General features: G+C 31.2%; 1 long non-coding RNA gene across 1 annotated transcript; it reads left to right on the top strand.

The window, feature by feature from the left end:
* Positions 1–2,277: 2,277 nt before the first annotated feature.
* On the top strand, positions 2,278–11,912 carry LOC141489802 (uncharacterized). Its single transcript, XR_012468996.1, has 4 exons — positions 2,278–2,591; positions 8,253–8,327; positions 10,201–10,336; positions 11,885–11,912. It is a non-coding gene; the product is annotated as an uncharacterized LOC141489802 (long non-coding RNA).
* The last annotated feature ends 14,976 nt before the right edge of the window (positions 11,913–26,888 follow it).

Here is a 26,888-nt window from a genome sequence, read left to right as displayed (position 1 = left end):
TTACAATATACTGTAACTTTATTAAACATTTCCTGTGTGTAGAGCTAAATTTATATGATAAGAGCCCCTGTCCTCATGGGGCTTATATTCTATGAAGGAAATAAAATATCAACATGTATAGCTATACTATGTAATATTTCATGGTTAGTGCATCAGAGAGGTATAAAACACTTCTGCAGGAAACCTGAGAGGGAGAAAGCTGCCTCTAGGGACTTACTACAAGCTAAGCACCACAGTTGTATTACTTGTGTGAGTTCCAATTTATTTTAGATGGTAAGTTATTTCAGATGTTTAGAGTGGGGAAATCACTTCTTTTTAAGGTAACCAAAATTTTATAGCACTTATTTACTTCACTTCCCCTCCCTTTCTTGGCTTTTAAGTAATCCATATATTTGAAATAAATCTTTTTTTATTTCTTTGTTTTGAGGGGATTTCCCTTTCTGACATACCAAAAATTTCCCATAGGACTTGTGAAAGCTGGGCAAGATAATGGCTGAATACCAGGATCTTTTTTGCAATTGTGTCCTCCCCTACTTCTTGGGGGTAGGAGAGAAAGAGAAGAGGTATCAGATCTCTTCAAATTTCTCACTGATATAAAGTATTCAGTCTTATAAATGAAAATGCTTAAATAAATTGATGCCACAAAGTCAAAAATTATTGTACAAATATTTTCCTATGAATATTGTGACAAGAGCTCATGCGAGCTTTTTTGACTGATAGCATCATACCATTTAGGCTCATGTATTTATGTTTGTTTGTTTTCCCCCAAGGGAAATGAACAAAATGTAAGTTCCTTGAAAACAAATTATTTTAATAATAATAATAATAACAATAACAATATATATTGCTTTAAGGTTTACGAGATTTTACAAATATCTCATTTTATCCTCACAACAACACTGTGCTATTATTATCTGTACAGGTGAGAAAACTTAAACAAAATTTAAGTTTCTTGCCATGGGTCACCAGCTATTAAAAGTCTGAGGAAGGATTTGAACTTAGGTCCTTATTTACTTCAGGTAAGTCATGCCACATAGCTACTGTTGTTTGCCATTGTTATTGCTAGGACATGGAGACAGATAAGTGGTTCAGTAAATAGAATAGTGGACCTGGAGTCGAGAAGACCTGAGTTTAAAGCTGACCTCAAATATACCCTAATTATGTGACCCTGACCTAGTCACTTACCCTCTGTTTGCCTTAATCCAGTGGAGAAGGAAATGGCAAACCACTTGAGTATCTTGCCAAGAAAACCCCAAGAACAGAATTGGTTTGCTATGGTCCAACAGGGGTCATGAAAAGACATAATAATAATAAAAGGAAGAGCCTAGTACATATAATTAAATGCTTCTTTAATTATTGAACCAAACTCAAAGCAGGTTTTAAAGAATACATGGATTGCAGACAATTCTACAATTATTACAATACCTAGTAAACGAAACTAAAAACAAACAAACAAAAATCTAAAACCCTTATTCGCTTTATGAAGAAACCAGTGAAGATAATCCAGTCCATAGAAAAATGCTAGGTTTAAAAAACTAAACAGAATGATATTAGCTGTTCCATTTCAGTTTTCATCTGATTCCAATGGAAACAGCACTAATTTGAGCAAATGTATACTTCTTTAACAAGTCAATTTTAGTGGTTTAAGAAATGCTTTGTAGACTTTGATTGTTTTTATTTTTCAAATCAAACCATACAGCTGCAGTCCCATAGAGAAGACTGAGCTCCACCACACAAGGTGGTTAAACAGCTTATGAATTAAGCTCCATATAAGCAAATTTCTTTGTAAGTAATTTATATTGTATGGTAAACTTGTATCCAACTAGAACAGCAAATTAAAACATTAATCACATCTGCAAAATTTAGGACCATGTGCATAGAGAAAAAATATTAGGGAAATACATTTTCTTGTATTGCTGAAATAAATATTCCACATATGGAAGCCAGTCTAATCCTTCTCATTATAGTGTGGATGAAGATGAACATTAAGCCCATATAACATTTCTTTCTGAATTAGTCGATAGCTCATTTTAGTAGGTAGCACATATTTCCTAACCTGAAATGCCTGTGTTCAATCAGATTTGCAGGGCTTTTTCCCCCCTTTTCTGCTTTGGTTTTTCATCACTGTTTAGGTAACCACTGTGATTGTTTCATACTGATGAGGTGGCAAAACAGTCACAAGCTTTCTTCTCTGCATTAAGCAAGGTTTTAGCCACAGAAAACTAACTTGCCCTAAGTCAGTTTTCAGACCTTCTTTCACCTCTCCAACCAAATCAGGTCACTTTAAAAATATTTGAATCAACTGTCCTTGTTCTCAAGTAGATTTTTAATTTAGCTGCTTTCCAAGAAATATCTTGGATTTATTTTCTTTACAAACATCAGTGAGAGTGGGACCCAAGTTCTTAATGGCTTGAATTCACCATGGGGCCTGATTGGACATGAGAGCCAGGTTATGTGAGAATTTGCTTCTTCCAGTAGTGTAACAACAGACACTACCCAAGGAAGACAAGGAGAAATGCGTCCTTTGCAACTGTGACTATCAGCAGGAAGTAGACAACAGCTGCATCTATATGAACAAGATCACCTATAAGGTGGGTGAACTGACCCAGATAATTTTAACCATGTTTCAGGGTCTTTTATGTGTTCACTGACCCCAACTGTGACCACCCTAGAAAAAATGACATAAACCCTCTCACAGCCCTCCCTGTTTCCTTCCCCCCATACCTCACCCCACACACATGTTCCTAAAAAAGCATTTTATTTTGAGAGGAAAAATCAATGACTCTTCTAAAGATACCTTTTTTTTCTCCTACTCAGTATTCAAGTAGATCTGCAATGGGAAGAGTATTCTGTCTAATAATGAAAGTTGCAATTTGCATTCTGGTTACCAGAACTCTGGATTCCCTGTCTGCCCATAAGGTGTCCTAAAGTAATGAGCACTTTTCTACTTTCTATTGATATTGTGAAGCTAACCCTGAAGGACATGGACTCTTCACTAGTTACTTGTCCTCCTTATACATTTTCCATTTTAACCATAAGTGTTACTTTAATGACATCTTCTGCTCCATGTTGTTGAAAAGCTGTATAATGTATATATTTTGTTTCTCTTGACCAGATTTCTCATTGGCACTAAACTATTTTTCTAGCATCTTGCATCTCTTGCTTTAGTTTCCCAGAGATAAATTGTTTAATGATCAATTTAGAAAAGCTTATAGAATGATAATCCCCCAAATCCAGTCATGCTCTCTCACAAGATGGTCTCTGTATGAACTTTTTAAAATAGAATTGCATAAAAATAAGTTTAAATTTAGCCTTATGAACTAAAATGGAAAACAAACAATTTCATTGGTATAACCCTATCAAGACAAGTTAGTACCTTCTCTTCAAGTTAATTAGTTGTATGGAACAAAGAGAAGTCAAGCTATTTGCTCAGGGTCACACTTCCAATATGAGTCAGAGACAGCATTTGAACTCTTCATAACCAGTTCTCTCTAGATCACCTCACACCACCTCTCAAAAACATCCAATTCTAAGCAATTCAAATTCAAATCAGTTCTAGATTTGAGTGAAATGTGAAAAATCCTCTTTTAAGCATTAGCCTATTTTTTTCTTTGTATCTAATGGGGGGGGGCAGGATACATTAATAGAGGCCTAAGCTATCACTATGACAAAAGGTGATACCACAAAAACATCAGTTTTTGGAATATTTTCTAATGCTGGATATTTTTAAATGTCTTTTGAATTCTTCCTGTAACTATACAAAGAAGGCTATAGCATTTTGGTTCTTTCTAGTTATCAAAAAGAGAAATAAATAAAACTAGAAACTAAAAAATGCTTTTTTCTTTGATTTATTGTGATTTTACCTATATATGCTTCCTCCAATAATGTAGATAGAAATCCATCCATACTGTTTTATACTAACTTTTGTCAATATCATCCCATAAAAATGAAAACAGTGGTTTTATCCAACATATTGAGAGTTTCCTCTAGACCTCTAGATGCTATATAAGATATAAAAAGATTTAAATAGCAGTAAAAATATATGTCAATTTCTACCACTATATATCATATAGCATGCCAAAAGAGCATGGCATAAGTTTATCCTTTGAGCTGAAGGTTCTATTCTATTTTTATCAGAAATATTAGATATTTCTGAAAGTTTTAGTTCATATTCCTGCCACAGTTGAACACTCTTCAAAGGAAAATGTGAAGAAAAATATTCACTGCATATTGAAATATATAAAGATTTTTAAAATGAATTTTTCTGCAAAAAAATTCTTCCTAAACCTTCTTTACCTCCAAGAAATAGCAGACAAAGCGTTATATACCTTATCAGTTTGTAGCCATTTACACCCCCTCCCAACACATGGGTGTTCAATCTTGTAGATCTTCTGGGCCACATCACCAAACAAAAACACTAAGTGCTGCATATATAATTTAATTTTTATTTATGACTACAATCTAAGCCATATTACCAGTGGTATAATAATAAAAAATGCAATAATGTCACCTGAATGGACTTTGGGAGCTACATGTGACCTACAGGTCATGGGTTGAATAGACCTGCCCTAAAAGAATACTGGACTCCAACTATGTAACACAAGCTTTGATAGCTGAAACTATCTTATCTTGTTTGAATTATATTCTCATGTTGCTTGCTACCCAGGCATCTCTACACTTATGCAACACCCCATTCCTCAATTTTTTTTTTAATGTTGTTTCCTTTCTATTATATTCCAAGCTTCTTGAGATTGTCCCTATGCTTCTGACTTGAATTTGTATCTTCTGTGTTTAATGTGGTATCAGGAACACAGTAAATATTTAATAAATACTTAAAGTTTAAACTCTCTATTCTGTACAGTTTAATGTTCTTTTTAATTTTATTTCTAATTATCTTCATAATAAAATTAATTGAAATAATATTTAAAATTTACAGGACACAAAATCTACATTAAATTATCAATACTTTAATACATGTATATAATTAAAAATACAAGCAAAAGAGATAGAAAGTGAAATCACATTTAAAATAATTTCAGAATGTATGAATTATTTGTAGTCTATTAAAACATATATAGGAACTAGAAATATATATATATATATATATATATATATATATATACATATATATATATATATATATATTCAAAAAAAAACTTCATCTTTCAAGAATGTCCTGGTTATGCAAGATTGTTTTGGGTACTCCATTTCTAGTATAATCCTCTATTTTTTTCTCCTCTTCTTTTTCTTCCTTTTCTTCCTCATTCTTCTTCACAACCCTTTATGTAACCCATCGCTCATACAATTACTCTAATTGAAAAAGAAAAGACCCATATATCCAATATACAGAGAAAAGTAAAACAAATTCTTATATTCTCCTTATCTGAACATTTATATCTCATTCATCTTAAGCTCATCACTCTTTGGTGAGAAGGTAGATATGATGCTTAACTATAGGTCCTCTGGAATTTGGGTTGATCTTGGTTTAGATCAAAATTTCATAAGTCTTTTAAAGTTGATTTTCTTTAGAAAATTATCATTGTATAAATTGTTCTCTGGTTCTGTTCAATATACTCCAAATAATTTTATTCAGATCTTACCAGGTTACCCTGAAATAATCCCTTTCATAATTTTTTACAGCATAATAATATTCCATTACATTCACATACTAGTATTTGTTTTGGCAATCCATAAATGTTGGACGAATTTTTGCTACAAGAAGAGATGTTATATATTTGTGTGTGTGTGTGTGTGTGTGTGTACAATGTTTTCCAGACCAAATCATGGTTTCATCAATAATGTAGTTTCTTTCAGAACTCCTAAAGACTATCCAACAATTATAACTCCCCCCCCATTCTTGACCCATCTTTATCTATCAGATACGTGAAAGGTATAAACTCAGTTGCCTTAATTTGCATTTCTCTAGTTATGAATGATGAGAAGTACTTTTTTGAATGATTGTTATTGTTTTTTCCCCTTGAAAGCTGCAAGTTTCTACTTTTTGATCATTTATCATCAAGGGAATGCTCTATTATTATAAATTTAAATATTTTTGCATTGAGTTAGAAATTAAACTGTTATCAGAGGAATTGGCTGCAAAGATTTCATACCCACCTACTCTAGTTAAGTTCGCCCTTTCTAATTTTAACTTCTTTTTGTGAAAAACATTTAAATTATATATATATATATATATATATATATATATATATATATATATATATTCAAAATTCTCTATCCATTGTCTGGTCATGAATTCTTACCTTAGACATAGTTGTGGAAATTATTTTTTTGCCTTTTGTCTTATAAGTGTGATATAAATTTCTATATGTAAGTGATGTATCCAATGAAAGCATATCGTATCAATAATTTTTTCAACTGCTTAGGTCTGCCTTCATTTTAATAGAGTGTTTTATACAGGTTTTAAAAAATATATAGAAGTATTTTTCTAGTTGCTGCAAGTGTCTTACTACATAGACTACAAATAATTCCTATATTCTGGAGTAATTTTAAATGAGATTTCACTTTCCATCACTTTTTGTTATTTTTTTCAGCAATGTATGTAATAGTATTGAAAATTTATATAGATTTATTTTATATCTTGCAAATTGTATATTATTTCAATTATTTTGGCTTATTTTTGCTTCCTATAAAATGATTCTATCATCAGCAAAAAAAGAGAATTTTGTTTCTTATTGGTATATTTTTATTCTTTTTCTTTTTTCTTGTTCTATTGCTATAACTGTCATTTCTATTACTATATCAAATAACATCATAACACTACTGGAAAAATCTCTAGCCTTTTGATTATTGTAGTATTTTCATGTTAGCTAGCTATTACTTATCATATTAAATAAAGATCTACTATTCCTAAGCTTTCTTGTTGTTGGGGATTTTGTTAGCAGAAATTGATCTTGTGTTTTGTTAAAATCTTATCTAACATCTATTCAAAGAATTATTTTAATAAATTTTGTTATTATTATATTATTAATATTATTTTCCTTTGTTGAACCTATCCAGTACGGAAGGAATAAATGTAGCTTCATTACAATCTTTCTAAAATGCTATTGTCTCCTTGCTTATATATTTTTTATTTTTGTAATTTTATTTGAAGCAATGGGGTCAAGTGACTTGCCCAAGGTCACACAGCTAGGCAATTATTAACTCAGGTCCGCCTGACACCAGGGCTGGTGCTCTATCCACTGCACCACCTAGCTGCCACCTTACACATGAGAATTTTATTAAGTCTATCACATTGACACAAAATTAAAAGACCAATGCATAAAAACAATATTATTGTTGCTATTATTCAGTCATTTCTATTGAGTTCAAGTTTTTGTGACCCCATTTAAAGATTGGGTTTGTTTTTTTATTTTTTTGGCAAAGATACTGGAGTTTGCCATTTCCTTCTCCAGCTCATTTTACAGATGAAGAACCGACACATTCAGGTTACTCAGAGTCACATAGATTAAAAGAAAAACAATAATACTGAAACATAGCCGCTGTATGTATGTGTGTGTCTCATTCTCTCTGCCTCCATCTCTATCTCTGTCTGTGTCTCTTCTTTGTCTCTGTCTCTGTCTTTGTCTCTGTCTCTCTTGCTTTCTTTCTCTTTCTCTCTGTCTCTCTCTCTCTCTGTCTGTGTCTGTCTCTATCTCTCTATCTCTTTGGGCCCCCTTTTGGGATTCACTTAAACTTATTCATTTTTTTTCAATTTTGAATTATTTAAATTATTTGCTTCTTTTACCTTGGGTATTTCATGTTTTTAATATATAGGCATATATGCCATTTGATCTTATACTAATGGTATATTGTTGGAAAATATTTTCTTAATATTTAACCATCAGTTGTGAATACTATTCCATTTTTACATAATTTGGTTTTTCTCTCCTTTTAATTAGGCTAATTAAATAATTTGCCACCAAAATAATCATGGTAGACAAAAAGAACAAGTTCAAGTTCTTTGGAATCACAGACCCCTTGACTCCTGCTTTTTCAGTTCAGATTTCATAGCCATTTCAGGCTTCTTGGTAGTTATTTGATTTTAGATCATTTTTTTCTGCTAAGTTTTTTTGAACAACCTAGTCTTTGCTATAAACCTTTTTAATTTTCCCTTTTGGAATGTCAAATTACAAATATTTTAATATCAATTATATGTTGATATTTTTAATTAAAAAAAGCTTTTCCAATTTGGATTTCTTCTTATGTATTTAGTTTTATTTATTTGCTTGTTCTTTTGTGTGTCTCTTTTCTAGTTTTTGAATTTTTTTTAAGTTGCATTCCCACTTCATTGATCTGCTCTGTCTTTCCTGTGTTGACGAAAGCATTAGGTAAGTGAATTTTATTCCTTGGGACTTCTTTAGCTGAATACCCAAAGTTAGAGTATGTCATCATGCTTTCATTTTCTTTGATGATATTTTGTATTGTTTGAATAATTGTTCTTTGATTCACCAATTATTTATGATTAAATTATTTAGTCAATAAATAAATGAATGTTTTAATATTCTTCAAAGTTCCTTTATTAAATGAAAATTTCATTTCCTTATGGTCAGTAAAGGATGTTTTTAATATTAGCTCTCCTTTTCTAAATTTAGTAGTGAATTTATACCCCAAAATAATCAATTTTTCAATATAAACCATGCACCATTAATTATATATTTTATATATATGTATAACATTTATTTAATCCTTTTTTACCATCAATAACCTCCAGTGATTTCATATATATATATATATAATATATATATATATATATATATATTATATATATATATATATAGATCTATTTCACCTCTAGACCCTACATTAGCCCCTCCCCCATCTTTGTCCATCAATAATCATTTGTTTTTACTACTTGGTTCCATTCTAATCTCACTTTCATAATCTATCCTTTGATGATGGATTTTATTTTACTTGTAACTTCTGTTATTGTTACTGCCCTCTCTTATAAGCCCCTCTCCTTCTTCTCCTCTTTTTTTCCCATTGAGTTTAATATATTTTACACCAAAAGCCTTCTATGTGTAAGGGGGTATAAGTGTATTATTGCTTCCTTTGTCTAGATGACATTAATTTATATTTGTGGAATGTTTGTCCCTCCAAGCCCTTCATGGAAATTTTTTTTGGTGAAGGTCAGGGATAGTGTAATGATTTTTAGCATTTCTTAACAGCTTGTAGAATTGCTGTTCCTTTTTAGAAATATTAATTTTTAAGCAGACAAATCTTGGGTAATGCTATTCATACATTATTCTACTCTGTCTACCCTCTTTGTAATTCTTTTCTTTGTAATCTATTCCACCCAACATTATATTTTGTGTATCTTGTATCATTTTTTCTAAGTATTCTTGAAATCCTTGTGTCAAAGTCATTATTTTCTTTGACATTCTATTTGCACTTGTAGATTTATTTGATTTTTTAGGTTTATCTCTTAAACTTTTATCAATCTGTATCATTTCTTCACAGTATTGCACATTTTATTCTGCTTATTCATATATCCATTCTTAGTTTCTGGATCAGGTCTTTGTGTTTATGACACACTCTGCTCCTTTCTGTATTCTTGGATGGTATTGGAAGATGGTTTGGTAATAGCAGTTCTATACAAGGAGCAAGCTTCTTCCTGCAAGGTATAGACAATTCATCCGGATAGGGATAAAGGCTAAGAACTTTTGTTACCTGGTACATTTGAGAACACTCTAGACTAAATGGTTTTCCCACTTCCAAATGTGGGAAAAATTATTAATTAAGAATTTGGAAGACTTCTTCATTTACCTCTTGAAGAATCCAAGAGGATCCATTATATTTCTATGTCAATTAGGACAACTCATCCCTGGTCTTTGGCCTTAGTTTTTCATTCTGTTTTGTTTCATGCTTTTTATGAATCATTTAGCCATACTGACCTACTTATTACTTCTTGAACAAAATAATCCTTCAATGTCAGTGCCTTTACACTGGAGATACTGTACTTTTAGAACTCACCTGGATCCTTTCATAATCAGCTCACATGCCATTTTTACATAGGATCTCTTCTAATCTCCTCAGCTACTAGATTTTTGTCTTCCAAGGTTATCTACAGTATATTCTGCATATGATACATAAATATTTATGTTGTCTGCATCTTGACGGAATTTTTGCCTTTCTCTTTAGCAACTAAGTATTAAATACCTGCTTTTTAGATGATTGACTGAATGCATCTCTATTCTTTTCTAGGTTGGTCCTACATCAACTAATTTAATATGTTACAAGGACTATGCTCAAACTATTTTGTTTGGTGGGAACTTCCAGAGTGGATGCTTTGCCTACATACTTTTTGAGAACTCAAGGTCAACTCCATGACTCCAATAAGGTATACCAGTAGATTTGGGGGGACTATTTTTTTATAAAATGTGAAATATATTTATCCATAGAATTAGGATACCTACATGGAAATTACAAAAAATTAAGATGGATGAAAATAATTTAAGTCTAGATATACATCTAATTCTGAATAATAGTGCATCCCTAATTCAAAACTGATTAAAATCTGAATTTAATATTGTAAAAATGACTGCACTATTGCAAATTAATGTTACAATGATAAATTCTTATTAGTTAGCTTTGACCAAGCAGCATTAAGTTAATGCTTCCTAACATCCTATTTTTAAAATAAACCAAAATAATTATTAAATTTGTATATATTTAAAACAGACACTGTGGTCACCAAAGGGATGCCATTTGTTTATTCAATAAAGTTTCACCGTGAACTTGATTTACAGAGGTGGATGTGAATAGATTCGGAAAGGTCAACCTGCAATGAAAAACTATAGATCTATTCCTGTAGTGTTTCTCTAAATGAACTTCAATGAAGAAAAGACATGTTCATCATCTTCCTTAGCTTTGAGATTCAGATCAGTAATCTGTGTGATGACAAGGTTAAGATGATGAGTTTTCAAGGTGCTGAAATTTTATTTAATTAACGAATATATAATATTTCATTTTTTATTTCTTCAACGCATGTGAGGTGAGATTTAGGATATGGAGCAAGTTTAATTGTAGTGTCCACTATTTTCAAAGGATGTTCTTAAAGCTTTCCTTGTCTTTCAATGTTTATTTGTTGTTTAGGGCAAGGTGATTTTTTCTCCCCTCAAATGACTTTATTTATAGAACATTTTTATTACTCTCTGGTGACAAATGCAATGAGCTCTGTTATCATTGCAGGATGATAATAGACATGTCCTATCTCCTAGCTGTATATACACTCATTAGGCATGAATGCATTTATTCAGAACATATATTTAGAGCTTGAAGTCAAAAGTAAACAAAGAAATGGAATGAATGAAGCAGAAGCTACCGAATAAAGACCTGAATGTGAACTATAATACCCAAGTAGAGGAAACAGTGACAAATTGCCCTTCTGAAAAATTGGAGCATACTTCAATTCTTCTCATTTTTGTAGTCTCCCTCCATGTCCACCCCAAACTTCTGAAATTCCAGATTGACTAGAAGAGCAAATTGGGGCATGGAATGGATTTCTTTAGGTTTACTGGCTGTAGTGTTAGGCTGCAAGGTATGCTAGTAATTTAGCACCAGGGACGCTAATGAAGAAATTAAATCACTTGCCTTTTTCTTGTCTCATCCTTAAAGAGGTTGCATTTTTGTGCTGACAGTGCATGGCTGATAAAATAGCAATTTTTGAAAAGCTTGCTCATTTAGCTCGCCTCAGAACCCCTGCTGACATCACTGACATTTTCTCCAAATATGCAAATACTGTAAGTCACTTCCTAAGATGCATGCATATATTTCCAAAAATGTTATTATTTTATGATCAACTAGGCATAAATGCAGAGGCAGACTAGTTTTTCTGGCTTTGTAATGCCACACTCATGAAATGACTTCTTTCTTTTTTTTAAATGAGGTTTGGGAGGAATCTGTCACAGCCTCATAGATCTTTAAAGGTGAGTTATTCCTTTTGTATAGAGTGGGGGTTATTTTAAGGCTTTCCCATTATATAAACATAAAAATTGGAGGTAAAAGCCCATGAGCTCAGCAAACTTAAATACCTTGGCGACAATGGCAATATTATTGTTAAACTAGACACACAACTTTTGAAATACAGTGCAGATGCAGTAGGCATGAATACTATCTTATTTAAATGTCTGTATTAAGCACAACCACTCTCTGCTAAAAATGGGGAAAAAACAAACAAGTCATATTCATCAAAGTAATTGTGTAGGTACTTTCAGTACCAAAATGCCTAGAATGAAGGATTGAACTGCTAACGGCAGCAGTGACAGCCATGAATCATGGTAGGCTACTTCGGGGCCTTTACCACCATAAAACAAAAGATGTAGATGAAAAATGCTGCAATTAAGTGATTTGATTTCTGCCCCCTTTTTCCTACTGCATTCGTGCATGGCTGCACAGCAAAGATTGATGGGAAAAATTACTCTACGTGATCCCTGACAGAGCCTTGGAACAATTCTATAAGGGGGAAACATACAAATCAAACCAGCTTTCTTGTATTCAAACAAAATAATACATATAAAGCAAATACTTTAGCCTATATCCAAAGCACCAAGATTTGCATGTACACATAAATTGTGGAGAAATGCTCTGCTATCAAAATCAAACTCGTGGATTTTCCAGCTAGTTGCGTAATACTGATATTTGTTTAAATAAATATTCAATCAGCACTGCCGGGTGGCATCCTCAATATGTTTGTGGAGAGAGAACAAATTACAGATCCCCTTTTGTGGGAATGAAACATTCTTGTTTTTTATATCAATAAATTATTAATGAAAATACTCAAAATAAGATAATACAAGATTTCACTGACTATTCAAATTCCCTGTCATTATCGTCATTTAGAGAGATGCTTTTTAATGGGTGTTCACAACTCAGTTGGGGTCCTGGATACAAAAGATTTCTATTTGAATATGAGGGAACATTTTTATTATGGTTGCAGTGTACTTCTGAGATGATGTAAACTTGCAACTTTCCTTAGATAAAACAAACAAGTATGGCTGCTGCAGGACATGGAGGACTCATGCCATTATAGTGTAGAGTGGAATTATCTGAGATTTTTTTTACCCCTTGAAAGGCAGGGAAAGACCACCCAGGTTCAACCTACTGTAAGAAATGTGCACTTGATTAAACTTGAATGTATACAATAGAACCAATTCCCTGCAAAAAAAATGTGGGGAGATTTGATTCTATTATGTGCAATGAGGCTGCATTTGATCTGACCAGAACAGAAGTGGTCAGTTTCAAAAAAATTTTTCTTACTATTTTCTTACATAGTATTACATCCCAAATCTACCATATGTTTATCTTTGAAGCCCTGAAACAGTTAAAATACCAAGTTTCTTGTATATCTATACACTATTCAGAGTCTTAAATTTCAGAATGGATTTCTGTTTATCAGGGAATTTTTAAATTCTGCTTACCACACCTTTTTAACTCAAACACTAAGATTCTATTATGGCATCTCTGGAAGTCCCCAGAAAGAAAATGTTGTGTGTTCCATTTACTCATATAGTACATCATGGAATAACAGATTCGGAAGAAATATTAGCAAGCCTCTATCAAGAGCTCACAGAAAATGACATAGAATGAGATTTTTTTAACTTGATAACATTTGAAAGCTTCTTCCATATCAATGTATTATAAAAGAAAGACACCTGTACTATAGGAGATTCAGGCTCTAGTCTTCATTAGTTACTTCTACCACTAATTTGCAGCTTAGCCTTAGACAAATCTCAACCTCTATAGGCTTTCCAATGTTCACATATGAAAAAGAGTTGTAAATGGTTCCTACATCTCTTACACATGAAAATTTTACAAACATTTATTTGGTTACTATCATTTTATTATTGTTATTAAGTATTATTTATAGAATTATGTTCACCTAATTTGTAAGAGCATTAACATCATAAATCATTAGCTCTTTCCCATTGGGTCAGCAATCATCTAGTCCAATTTTCAACTGAATTCAAACTTTTCTCTATTAAATATCTCTAAGTAAGTGGTCATCAAGCTTTCATGGAAAATTCATAATATTTTTGATAGTATCTAACATCCATAACATTTCCTTAAAATGAGGTTAAATTTGACTCACTATAACTATACCAATCAAATCTAATTCTCCTGTGCAAAAATTTGCTTATTATATACCATATACCAGAAATTACATACCAGAATATCTTCATATCTCATAAATGTGTAAAAAATATGTAAACACATTTTTAAATTAAACACTTATTTAAAAACATTTATTTTGAGTTTTTGCAAGGCAATGGGGTTAAGTGACTTACCCAAGGTCACAGAGCTAGGCGATTATTAAGTGAAAGAGGTTGGATTTGAACTTAGATCCTCCTGACTCCAAGGCTGGTGCTCTATCCACTGTATAATCTAGCTGCCCCTGAATTCATTGTTTTCAAATATCTGCCCCTTAAATTCTAGAATTTTAGTAATTGGATTAAAAAAAATCAAATCTCCCAGTAATCTCTGGATCAAATATGCCCTTACTGCATTATCAGCACATCAAACAAGACCAACAATATATAATATTCCATACCCATAATGTCCCTCCTTGTTGCTTCTTCAAAGAAGGAACTAATTTAGTTTTCATATTTCTCCTTTGGGAATCAAGTTTTACCATTAAAATATCATGCATGGTATTCAATTTTAATCACTTCTTGAGTTCTTTACATTTATATTGCTGTTAGGTTTGTAAATAGTTTTACCATTTTGCACTGTCAATTTATATCAGTTTATGTATATCATTTCATGTTTCTCTCTAGTCATCAAAAGCATATACTGTAGTTTTAGCCATTCCCCAGCTGCTAAGCATCTAATTAATTTATTTTCAGTTCTTTAGGTACTAAAAAGCATTGGTGTATATGAAGATTTTCTTTTTATTTTTTACTACCTAGCAGGAGAAACTAAGTCAAAGTAGAACTAAGTCATTTTCAAATTATCTCCAAAATGATTATGGCAATTCTTCTGTCTAACAATAGTATATGAGTACTTCCACAATGTATCCAATACTGAGTATTCCCATTTTTGTTACCTTTGCAAAGTTTCTATTTTTCTCATTATATAAGAATGATTTGGAGGAATTTGGAGAAAACCAAATTTTCTTTGGTTGATTGACAACAGTTTGTTATTCTTTTTTAAGAAAATTGCTTGGGCATACTATTTGAACATATCTTTAGTAGAATATTTTTGGTTTTCTAGAAGACATTAATAGAAATATATCTTAGATATCAGAGATTCCTGTCAGCAATTCTAACAGATTTTCCCACAAGTTTGTTTCTTCTTTTATTTCAAATTTGTTTCTGCAAAAGCATTTAAAATTCTTATAATTAAAAATATCAGTTCACCTTTTGTAATCCCTTCTATCTCTTGTTTGGTTAAAATTTCTTCCCCTAACCATGGCTATGAAAGGTATCCAATATGGTTAATGTTTTTCATGGTATGACCTTTAATATTCAGGTCAGATATTCATTTTTATCCTTGTGGTATATAGTGAATACTCATATTGTATATATTATAAAGTGTCAAACTAAACCTAATTTATGTCAAATGACTTCAAAAAGGGTGTTCTCTATATTTTCAAGTTCATCAATCATTGGAATATTAAGTTCAATTGCTTCTATTTTTTCCTTATTTAGTCTCTTCTCCTGATCTAATTTTCACTTTTAAGTAGTTACAAATACTTTTGGTAATTATTTATTTATTTATAAAATAACAAGGACTGAAAGTTCTATTCATTCTTCATCCTTTAAAAACATCATTATTTCCCTTGCCTTCTCTGGAACTGATACTTTATCACAATATTATATATTTATGTGTATGTTTTTAAAACTGAACTCAGTCAAGCTATGTTGTGATTATAATAAAGTAATGCTTATTATTTGTAAGCATGTGGAAAGAGAATTTTCTTCAAAATTTAATACTAAAATATGACTACAATATCTTTAAAGTTTTCAGAGTTATGGAGGGCACAAAAACTCTTTTAGATAGGTAGGAATGGATATTATTTTGCCTATTTTACATACTAAAAAAAAAACAGAAGCCCAGAGTGGCTAAGAAAATAAAACTACAAAAGGACATGGAACAATCAATGTCTGCTGATGTCAGGTCTAATATTTCCCCTCTGCCCCCACTATATTGTAATCTCTTTTTTAAGGAAAATGAATAAAATACTCTGAAAGGTTCCAAAGGAGTTTTGCACATAACTATCTGGATAAAAGCAGAGAGCCCCATCCCTCTTTAAGATTATTTCAAAATACAGTAAGAGCAATATTGTATGATGATCCACTGTTATTGACTTAGTTCTTCTTGGCAATAAAATAATCTAAGACAATTCCAAAGGATCCATAATGGAAAATGTTATCTATATCCAAGGAAAAGACTATGGAGGCTGAATGTAGATCAAAGCATACTACTTTCACTTTTTTTGGTAGCTTTTCCCTTTTATTCTTTTGTTCTTCTTTCACAACATGACAAATGTGGAAATGTGTTTACATAATTGCACATGTATAACCAAATGTAAGTTTCAACCTTGTTGGGAGGAGGGAGAAAAAAATTGAAATTCAAAATCTTATAAAAAATGAAGGCTGAAAACTATATTCACATTGTAATTGGAAAAAGTAAAATACTATTTACCCCAAAAATAAAATTTAAAAATAATAGGTTTATTTTTTTTATTAAACTTAAGACTAATTTTGCTTTTTCAAGGAATAATTGCTCCCTGACAATCAAAACTTTTAAAAGTGAGATTCTATTCTATTAAATCTAAATCTTATGTAAACAACATTTGCATATTGATATATATACATATATGCATATATATGTTGCTAACATGAAATCAAGGTTCTAAAAATAATTTTATTAGTAAAATATATGTTTATTCATTATATGTGTGAATGTATTTTAATATGCATAGTTATACAAGAGACAATGTGGACATATATTTATAGGAGTCCAAAATTTTTTGGTCTGTTTTGATTACTATAACTTTGTTTAGAATTTCTACTTTTTCAAGAAATTGTTCACTATTTATACTATTTCATTCTTTAAATGAAATTTTTCACAAAAGACTATGAATGTACACATATGAGAGGATGTAAAATCATTGCTAAATTCTACATATATAATATAATATATCATATTTGTTTATAATACACATATCCTCAAAAAGTATAGTATTTAATGGAAGTGAGAATAATTTCCACAAATCTTAAAATTATACAAAAAGCCACATAAACAAATTAGAGGGCAAATATTTTAAGAAAAATCATAAATAACTATATTTTATATGTGGGGGAAAAAGTGAACCAAAAGAAAAATAGCCAGTCACAATGTGTGGTCAAATAAACAGAAGGAAAAACAATTATTCATTTTTAATGGGGTTCTTTATTCACCTTAAGATATTAATATATTGGTCATACAGAAATATCCTGAAATACTTTGGTAAAAAACAAAAAAAGGAAGAAAGATTCTAGATTTTTAACTTAAAATCTTATCATTTAGCAATGAATTCTAAATCATTCATTTTGAAGAGAATCCATTGCTGGTTGGAAGTAAATATACTGTTGATATGAAGCACTAGTACTGCTGCATTCAGGATCCATTAATCACCTTTATAGGGGGTACAAGCAACACCATCTACCCCTGGAATTTTTTATATCATCTTGACTTTGTACTCAGAAATATATTAACTAGAGAAACATGAAAAATCATCAGATTAAGACAACGAAGTATAGAAGATAGGTAAATGAAATAAGTAACATTAATCCAAGAAGAATGGAAGGAAGGTAATATGGAAAGATAAATTTGCTAAGATTCAGAAAACCTGGGTTCTAGTCTCTCAGATCTGACAGTTAATGGCTATATGACATTGAGCAAACCATATCATTTTATTTTGTTTGTTTTTCCCTACCTCTAAAATGGGTATTCTTACATTTGCTCTAAAATGGCTCCTTTCTGGGTTATTGAGAGCATCAAATGAAAGAGCCTACATAATTTATGGAATGAAGCTTCTTGAATGCAGTTACAGATTTACATTTGTCTCTAGTACTTGTTAGATAACAGGAGCTTAATAAAAGCTAATTGATTGAGAAATATCAAATATTACTTTTAGAACCCCAAAAGAACATTCAAAAATTGGATAATATTATTGTAATTTTTATATAAGATAAAAACAGAATAAGTCATCTCATGTTGCATTATTAAAACAATAATCAAAACAAAGACGCAACAACAAAAGACCTCTAGTTGAGAGATTAACAAAAGATTGTTTATTTTTCAGTACATTAAAAGGAAAAAAGAAATTCTATTTTTTATAACCTGAAATAGCACATAGGAATATTATTTAAGGTGAAAAAAAATCAGCAAACAAGATAGATATCCATAAAAGTTAAGGAAAAGCTAAATGAATTATGTTATGTGAAAGCAATGCCATCTTACTATGCCATAAGAAATGATTATGAAAAAGAGGCATGGAAAGGCCTTTATGAAGTAATGCAAAGTGAAGTAAGCAGAACCAGAAAAGCAATAAACAAAATTAGTACAGTGCTTTAAATGGAAAGACCACTATCAAAAATAAAACAATTGAAATGTAATGAGCAAGGTTTACCCCAAGAATAAGACATGATAAAATACCTCTCTATTCATTTCTTTAAAGAGGTTAGAACCATAGATGTGAGATCCTGTATATAACTTAAGAAATTTTCTCATTTATTAGTTTTGTTTAAAATTTTTCCTTTCTTTTAAAAACAAATTCATTATAACTGATTGGATGGAATGATAAAGTAGGAAGAGAGATATAGTGGGATAGATTCACAAAAATGCAAACCATTAATAAAATTTATTTTTAACAAAAATATTACAATATTCCTGTAACATCATTCAGAAATAATCCAGTAACTTCAGTAAGCAATTTAAGTATTACAATAAAGATAAAGGAAAAGTGACAAAATATCAGACAATAATATGAAATAATAAAGTCTTAAATGTATGTACAATAATATCCTGATTAGTGCAAATAATGAATCCCATGAAGAGGTCATATAATTCAAATTCATACTGTATATTTTTATTTCTATTTGGCTGGAACCAATTATTATATTTCACATATAATTATAACTTCAAATAGTGTAAATTTGAATATTTTGACAATTTAATGGTATTATTTGCACTACTCAGGGCTTGGCTTATATTTCATCACTAAGTCAATTTAATTGAGAGTGAATTCATAACATATTGAATAGTTATTAAAACTATTCTCTGACCTCTGGAGCACATCTGGCTCTAAGTAATTTCCAATACCACTTTCTCCAAGAAATAATGACTCAATGCTTATCAAATAAAGGCTCTTCCTGGTGAAAAAGAAAGGAAGTTGGTCCACATAATGCCAAATCTTAAGCACTTCAGTAGAGATGCAATGTTTAATCATTAACTATAATTAGAATTAGAAAGGAGAATACATATAACATTGGTTGCTGATTGGCAAAACTATAATTTTCAAGACCATTAAAGCATTTGTTTCCTATTTTAGTTCTACTTTTGAAATTATCATGAGCAATCAAGGAGCATCAAGTAAAAAATATTCTTAATCAGGTGAAATACAGCAAATTTATTTACTAAAACAGTAACATATATAACCTAATGTCCAGTACTAAGCAGACTGAGATTATTTCTACACGAGATCTATATTGATTCAAAGTCTTTGCATACAGAGAAGTTTCAAGAGGGTCAGAAAAAGTTCAATCATTTACCAGATAAAAGAGGAATCATTCACATTAGAGAACACATAAAGAAAGTAACACTAGTTCTCATTTATTTTAGAAATAATTATAAGAGCAAGAAGAATGGCTCAAATTCATGTAACACTAAAATTCACAAGTGCTTTATATATAGTCAAATTAAAATTTGCATTTTAGATCTTCTAGACCATGAGGAATACTGCAAAAAATTCAATTATTTAACACAAATTATGACCCAGTCTTTTATATTTCAATCCCTCTCCCTTTAACCCCCATGCCCAGAAGTAAATAAAATTTATTGGAAGAATTTCAGAGAATGTGACTTCAATCTTTTGTGAGATGAACAGTAGTTTTTCTCAAGAATCAAAATTTTGATTCAGCCAAGGGACAGGGGAGATACGAATTAAATGAAGTCACCCTGAAGTCCATTTTTTCCAAGCCATAATGTCTCAAAAGTTATAATATAAAGGCTCTTGCTGGTAAAAAATGAAACTGGCAACATAATAGGAAATCTTAAGCAGCATTTTGTCAACAGTAATTTGAATGGGACTGTCATCTGGGAGATAAGAGATTAGAAAGTGATCTAGGCAGGGACATGAAGAAATTAAGGATAACAAATTGACTAGAGAAGCACAAGTTCTTAAATAATGTTAAAAGATTTTAAGGAAGACATTAAGTATATGACAGGAAAGGGAATTTTGATTATGGATATACAGAAGGATAGGCACACAGGATAAATGGAATGGAAAGCATTGTTAAGTTGTAATCTTTACCATTAGAGTAAGTACCCATAGCAAGAAGATTAGTCATGTAAATACATAAGTATGTGTTGTATATGTGTGCATTCCTCTTTCTTTCAAGTATATGTGTGTGTGAATGTGTGTGTGAGTGCAGTGTTTGTTTTTTCATATATGTAAATGTATACATGGAATATACTTTCCTCATCTTAAAACCTAAAATCAGTGGTAACATATATTTCATTAGAGTCTGGGAAATGTCTACAATAGACACAAATGACTATTTTTCTATCTTCCAAAATAATCAAATTATTTGAAAACAATTTTACTTTTCTGAAAATTAACAGAAACTACTAAAGATAAAAGGGATATTATAAATCTTAGTTGATAGAAATGACAGAATCTTAAGAGATAATACTTGCCCTTACCTCCTTAAATATTATCTGCATATTGTTATTGAAGTCCTCTGAACTAGTATCAAACCACCACTTTTTAAAGGTCCCCAATAACTGATATATGTATATACCATCAAAGAAATTATGAAAGATAGATTAAATATATTTGTAATGCCTATCTATATATCTTTCTCTCTCTTTCTATATATCTAATGATATATGTGTATCTATCTACCTATTTGTCTAAAATGATAAAGGGTCGCTATGTACAAAAAAGTTCAATATATTTTTCAATTGCAAATTCTATGCATTACCCCTGTCCCAAAGTCAGCACATGTTATCAGACCTGCTATATTTTAGGACCAAGCTTACTAACTTTAAGAATAATACCGAAGTAATTTCCCAATCATGTTGCTTATGTTTAGTGGAATCATACTAGGAAGGACAGAGGCTATTTGAATTTTCTTTTTGAACATCCAGTTTATCAGTTTTCACATGACAAGGCTGGAAAACAGCCCTGGAAACAACTGAGTCACCCAATATCTCCAGAGAACATTTAAACTTGTGCTTTTTAAAGGATTGCAGCAAGTGAATGACAGTCCTTTGAAATTACTGAGGACAAAACTATTCACATTTCCTGTGAAAGCACTCAACGACAGGTCTGGCATAATGCATGTCAGTGTCCACTGAACCAACATTAGTGAGGAGACTGAGCATAGAAAAAAATAGAAACAATAGCAGATTGGTGATATCTCACTTGGAAAAAGTGAATAGGGATGCTATTTCCTTTTTGGCAGCTGAGCGGTGCTACTAGGAAACTAAGCAATCTCAGTTTTTCCCAGACATGAGTATTATCTGACTAAAGAAATATTTCTGCTTTGTGTCCTACATTAATCTAATTAAAGGATATTCATCAAGACAAATGAATGAGAGAAGAGTAAGCCTGCCTAATTTTTAAGATCTATTGACATTTTACAAGTCCCTATATCGACTTTCAAGGTTTTTCCTTTTTTCAAGATGACACCAATATTGATGAAAATTTGAATATATATATATATATATATGCATATACATATATATTCACTATCTATGTCACATCTGATATGGAAAATTTAAATTCTTCTTTCTTCAAGAGACAACATGTAACCACATTTAAGTGTCTACTTCTTCCCATGGGCATACAAAAAGAAAAACAGAAATGAAACAGTAAAAAGGTTTGCTTCTTACCAAATGATAGCTGATAAATATTTTTAAAAAAAGAAGTCTTTTGATGGTTTTTGGTAATAATGTGGGAGTGTTAAAAATGGGTTTGGAAGTTATGAAATGATACAGATTCTAACAGCTGGATTGGGGTCATGCGAGTATTTCAAGTGTAGGGGGAAACCTGTACAAATTTATAGAAGTGGGGAACAATGTTATATTCAGTCAACAGTAAGTAAATCTGTTTTCAATTACTAATAAATTAGAACATAGTGTGCTGTTAAAAGGCAGTGGTGTATCAAACTAAAAGAATAATGATTTTGTAAATGTAAGAATCATAATGGATTCACACTCAAACATATAGCAAGGCAGCTTGGCATAACTGTTGACATGTATCAGTGAGTGATGCTTCCACATCTGGAGTTCAAGGGGTGGGGGAAGTACTTGTCTACTTCACTTCTCTTTATTCCTTTGTCCCTCTTTCCTCTCCACATTACTCTGCATTCAGCAAATGTACATATATGTGTGTATAGTTATATACATATATCTGCATGTGTATAAGCATATATATATGTATATATACATATATATGCATGTATATATACATATATATGCATGTATATATACATATATATGTGTATATATATATATATATATATATATATATATATATATATATATATATATGCCAGGTGGTTATTTTAAGACTTTTCATGGAAAGTATCAAGGTAGTGGGTTGGGACAATGATGCATCAGCTGAATTAATTACTATCATCACTCTTCTAAAGAAAAAAAAAAACAAAGCAACTTCAGCATACTCAATCATTACAGGCAAGAAGAAAATGGGATAGCATAAAGTCAAATCTTGGTACAGACTCTATGCCAGGCAAAATAAAATTTTTCTGATTTTATACCTGCTTTGACATTGAAAACATTTAGCACATGTTTCATTCTTGGATTTGTCTTTTGAAAAAACTACAAAAGTACCTTCCCTCCCACCTCCCCACCTTCCACCCCAACTTCTTCCTTATTGATGACAAATAAAAATACAATATAAAAGATAACTGCTGAAGGCATTCTAAACCCTTATACCTGTTAATAAATAATATAATTTTAACTGATGACAAGAGACAAAACAAGATGGGAATAGTAAGTGCAAAAGACACCAAGTAAAACCTTTTTCCCTTGCATAAACAAGCACTGTAAATCACTAGACTTGATTTCATGTTATCTTATGATCAGTCAAATTCTGTTGCAAAATTTATGTGGAATTCCACACATTCTGAACATTTGCTGTTTTTCCACAGATTATAAGTGTTTCTCACTGTTCCATGTACCTTTCTGAGGCAAGTGCTTCTTATTTAAGAATTGCTGAGAGAACAAGGAAATCTGCAAAATAGCTAGATATAGGGAATGCTTTATATATTAAGTGGCTGCAGTAAATGGAGGAGAGGATTCTTGGTGTCACAATAGTTAACATAAGAATAGTTTCTTCAAGGTAGCCTAGCATAATAGGAGAAATGTTTCTAAATTGCATTATCCATTTCAAAGAGATTGACATCAGATCTAAAATAGCATATAATAAAAAAGATAATGATTACATATAACATAGAAATATAACATATAATGAATAATATACAATAAGGTATTATCTCTTAGAGACTGTGAGGATTATATGCATTAAGTTTATTATATATATATATTATATATATATTTAAATTATATGTTTCACTTATACATACATGCATACAGATATATATACACAATTACCCAGTGTCTACTTTGCCCTATAATTTATTTGTAATTGCAGGGAAGTTAAACAGTAATTACATTATTGTTGGAAAGCCATGCACCAACAAACTATACAATTAACTCAAGTTATACATTGATTAGGAAGAAATGGCTAACGTGGTGTCTCTCTGTTTTCCCCAGATTATTTCCCTTTTCTTTTATCTATTAATGCATCTATCTTTGGAGGATATCTTTCTCTACACATTACTTGGAGAACACAGTCCTATAGATCAATGCCCCACTTTTCACTACAGACCACCAAGTAACCTAACACAGCAAAAGGTGGGATGTGCTGAAGCAGCAGTTATTAGTGATTTTGTACATATATGTATGGAAGGGGGTAATAAGAACTTAATTCATTCAAGGAGCTTGGGGAATTCATTACACTGAAATTTCTTGACCCTAAAAGTAAGGTAAAGGCAACTTGCAAGGTAGAAATGAAAATGGCTGTTGTATTGTCACCTGCTTTCTGCTCACAAAAGGGAAAAATACTCCAACAATTTACTTGCCGCAAGAGATGCCATATATATATATATGTGTGTGTGTGTGTGTGTGTGTGTGTGTGTGTGTGTATACATATTTATAGATATATCTATATATGAGCATGTATATAAAGTATATGTATTTGTATGTAAACACCCATCACAAATATAGATACCTATGTACTATATATAATATACATGCCAAAAACACAGATATGTGACAAATAATGCATACATATCACTATTTATCCTAAACATATAAATACATATCATGAGTATGCATACATACACATTTCACAAACACACACACACATATATATATATGTATAAAAAAGATATGGTTTCAGATAAATCACAATACAAAAAATATACTATACACTTCCCCTTGAGAACATGATTCGAAAAAGAGAGATCAGAAATAGCAGTGGTCTTATGTTTCTAGCACACAAAACAGCAGAGAGATGATCACTTAGCTTTTGTTTTGGTTCCAATTCATTTTTTTTCAAGAAGTGTAATTAAAAACTGCATTAATTCCACCAATTATGGCCTCCAAGGGACCAGAAACCCCATGTTACTTTGTGATGGAACACAACTGAGCTGCAAACATCCATTTACCATTATAATACTCATTAATCCTGCCAAATACAACTCATTACGAGACTTCAAGGAAATCATCTCATAGGCAAACACAGCACAGAATCTATCTGTCACTGCATTCCTCACAGCACAAGTTGCAGAGGTGGAATTGTTCAATGTAACTAATTTATGAAGCTGCAAACTATGCATTTCATTTCTCATTGAAGCTCAGATGTTTCTAAGAAGAATCTTAGCCTAAATTGTACTAATATAACTTTCTTAAAGTAAATCATTCTAATTTTTTTATCCTGCTTTTATTTAAAACCAATACTAAAGATTCAACTTATAGCTCTCTTAACTTTTAACTTCTAGTTGTCACAGTCCCCATGATATTTCACCTAACTCACATTCATAGACAGTGCTGGAAGGATAACCAAGAAAACAGAGAATCAGAACCACCCCTTCTGCTTCTCCTTAGTAAGCAGAGACCATTCTTTTTTACCATGTGGCTGAATCCTCTTATATGTGTTGTTATCCTAATTAGAAGGTGTACTACATGAGTGCATAGACTGTATTTCTATTTTATTTATAATCCTAGTGCTTAACAGAATGCTTCTCACATAGTAAATTCTTAATAATATTTTTTGGCTAAATTTCATCAGATATTTAGAGTTTGAAAGGACCTTAAAGAACACTAGGTTCAAGGGTGGCTAGGTGGCTGAAGTGGATAAAGCACTGGCCCTGGAGTCAGGAGTGCCTGGGTTCAAATCTGGTCTCAAACACTTAATAATTGCCTAGCTGTGTGGCCTTGGGCAAGCCACTTAACCCCATTGCCCAGCAAAAATCTAAAAAAAAAAATTTAAAAAAAGAACACTAGGTTCAATTCTCTTCTTGTGCAGATGAACAAACTGAGTCTTGAAGAGACTAAGTGATTTTGAGTACAAAGTCATGTGGATAGTAAGTGGTACAATTGGACATTGAATCCAAGTCCTCTGAATCACAATATATCTATGTTGATTTCTCAAATTAAATGGACAATACTATGTTATTTGGACACTCGTCCAAATATTCTCTTGAAATAAAATTATAACGTACCTAATTATAACCACTGAAATACCTCTGGCTTTTTTCTTTATACATATTCTCTGGAGATGTAGCAGGATTCAATATAGTATAGTATAATATAAAGAAATGGACACTAACTGGATGACAATCATCAATTTAAATCTTGGCAAGGATGAATATTCAATCAGTTCAGTCATTTTTCAAATGTGTCCAATTCTTTGTGATTCTATTTGAGCTTTTCTTGGCTTAGAGTAGTTTGCCATTTCCTTCTCCAGTTCATTGTACAGATGAGGAAACTGAGGCAGGTAGTATTAAATGACTTTCCCAGGATCAGATAGCTAATAACTGTCCTTTTGTATACTCTGTATACAATCAATATTGAGTATAATATTGATTGTTGTTGTCTAAGGAAAAACAGTGGATAGTTTTATTACCTCAAAATTATACAAAAGAGGAAGCTTTTAATAACAGTATAAACAACTGCTTATTAATGGACACAGGGATGAAGATCTGTTTTGAAGGATGGAATAGGCACACATGAAATTATAGATGGTTGAATTGTTGGAAAATTAGTATAAAATGAATGTCTTTATTTAAAAAAATCAATGTAAATTATTGATTTACATATTTCAGATTAAAAAATCCCTATTATCTTTCATTCAAATTTGTTTTTGAATTTCCATTTATTTTCTTTTTTATCTATTCCTTTTTGTCTAAAATGTTTATTTATTCTTCTAATTACATGTAAAGATAGTTTTCAGCATTCATTTTTGTAAGGTTACGAGTTCTACATTTTTCTCTCTCACTCTCCTCCCTCCAATCCATCCCCACCCCCCTTGACAGAGAGTAATCTAATATAGGTTAAGCATGCACAAATCTATGCCTTTAAGTATTCTTAAG

The sequence above is a fragment of the Macrotis lagotis genome, chromosome 5, assembly GCF_037893015.1.
Source record: "Macrotis lagotis isolate mMagLag1 chromosome 5, bilby.v1.9.chrom.fasta, whole genome shotgun sequence".
In the NCBI taxonomy this organism is placed as follows: Eukaryota; Metazoa; Chordata; class Mammalia; order Peramelemorphia; family Peramelidae; genus Macrotis; species Macrotis lagotis.
Note: the sequence above shows the minus strand (reverse complement) of the source record. Positions and strands in the feature narration are given on the sequence as shown.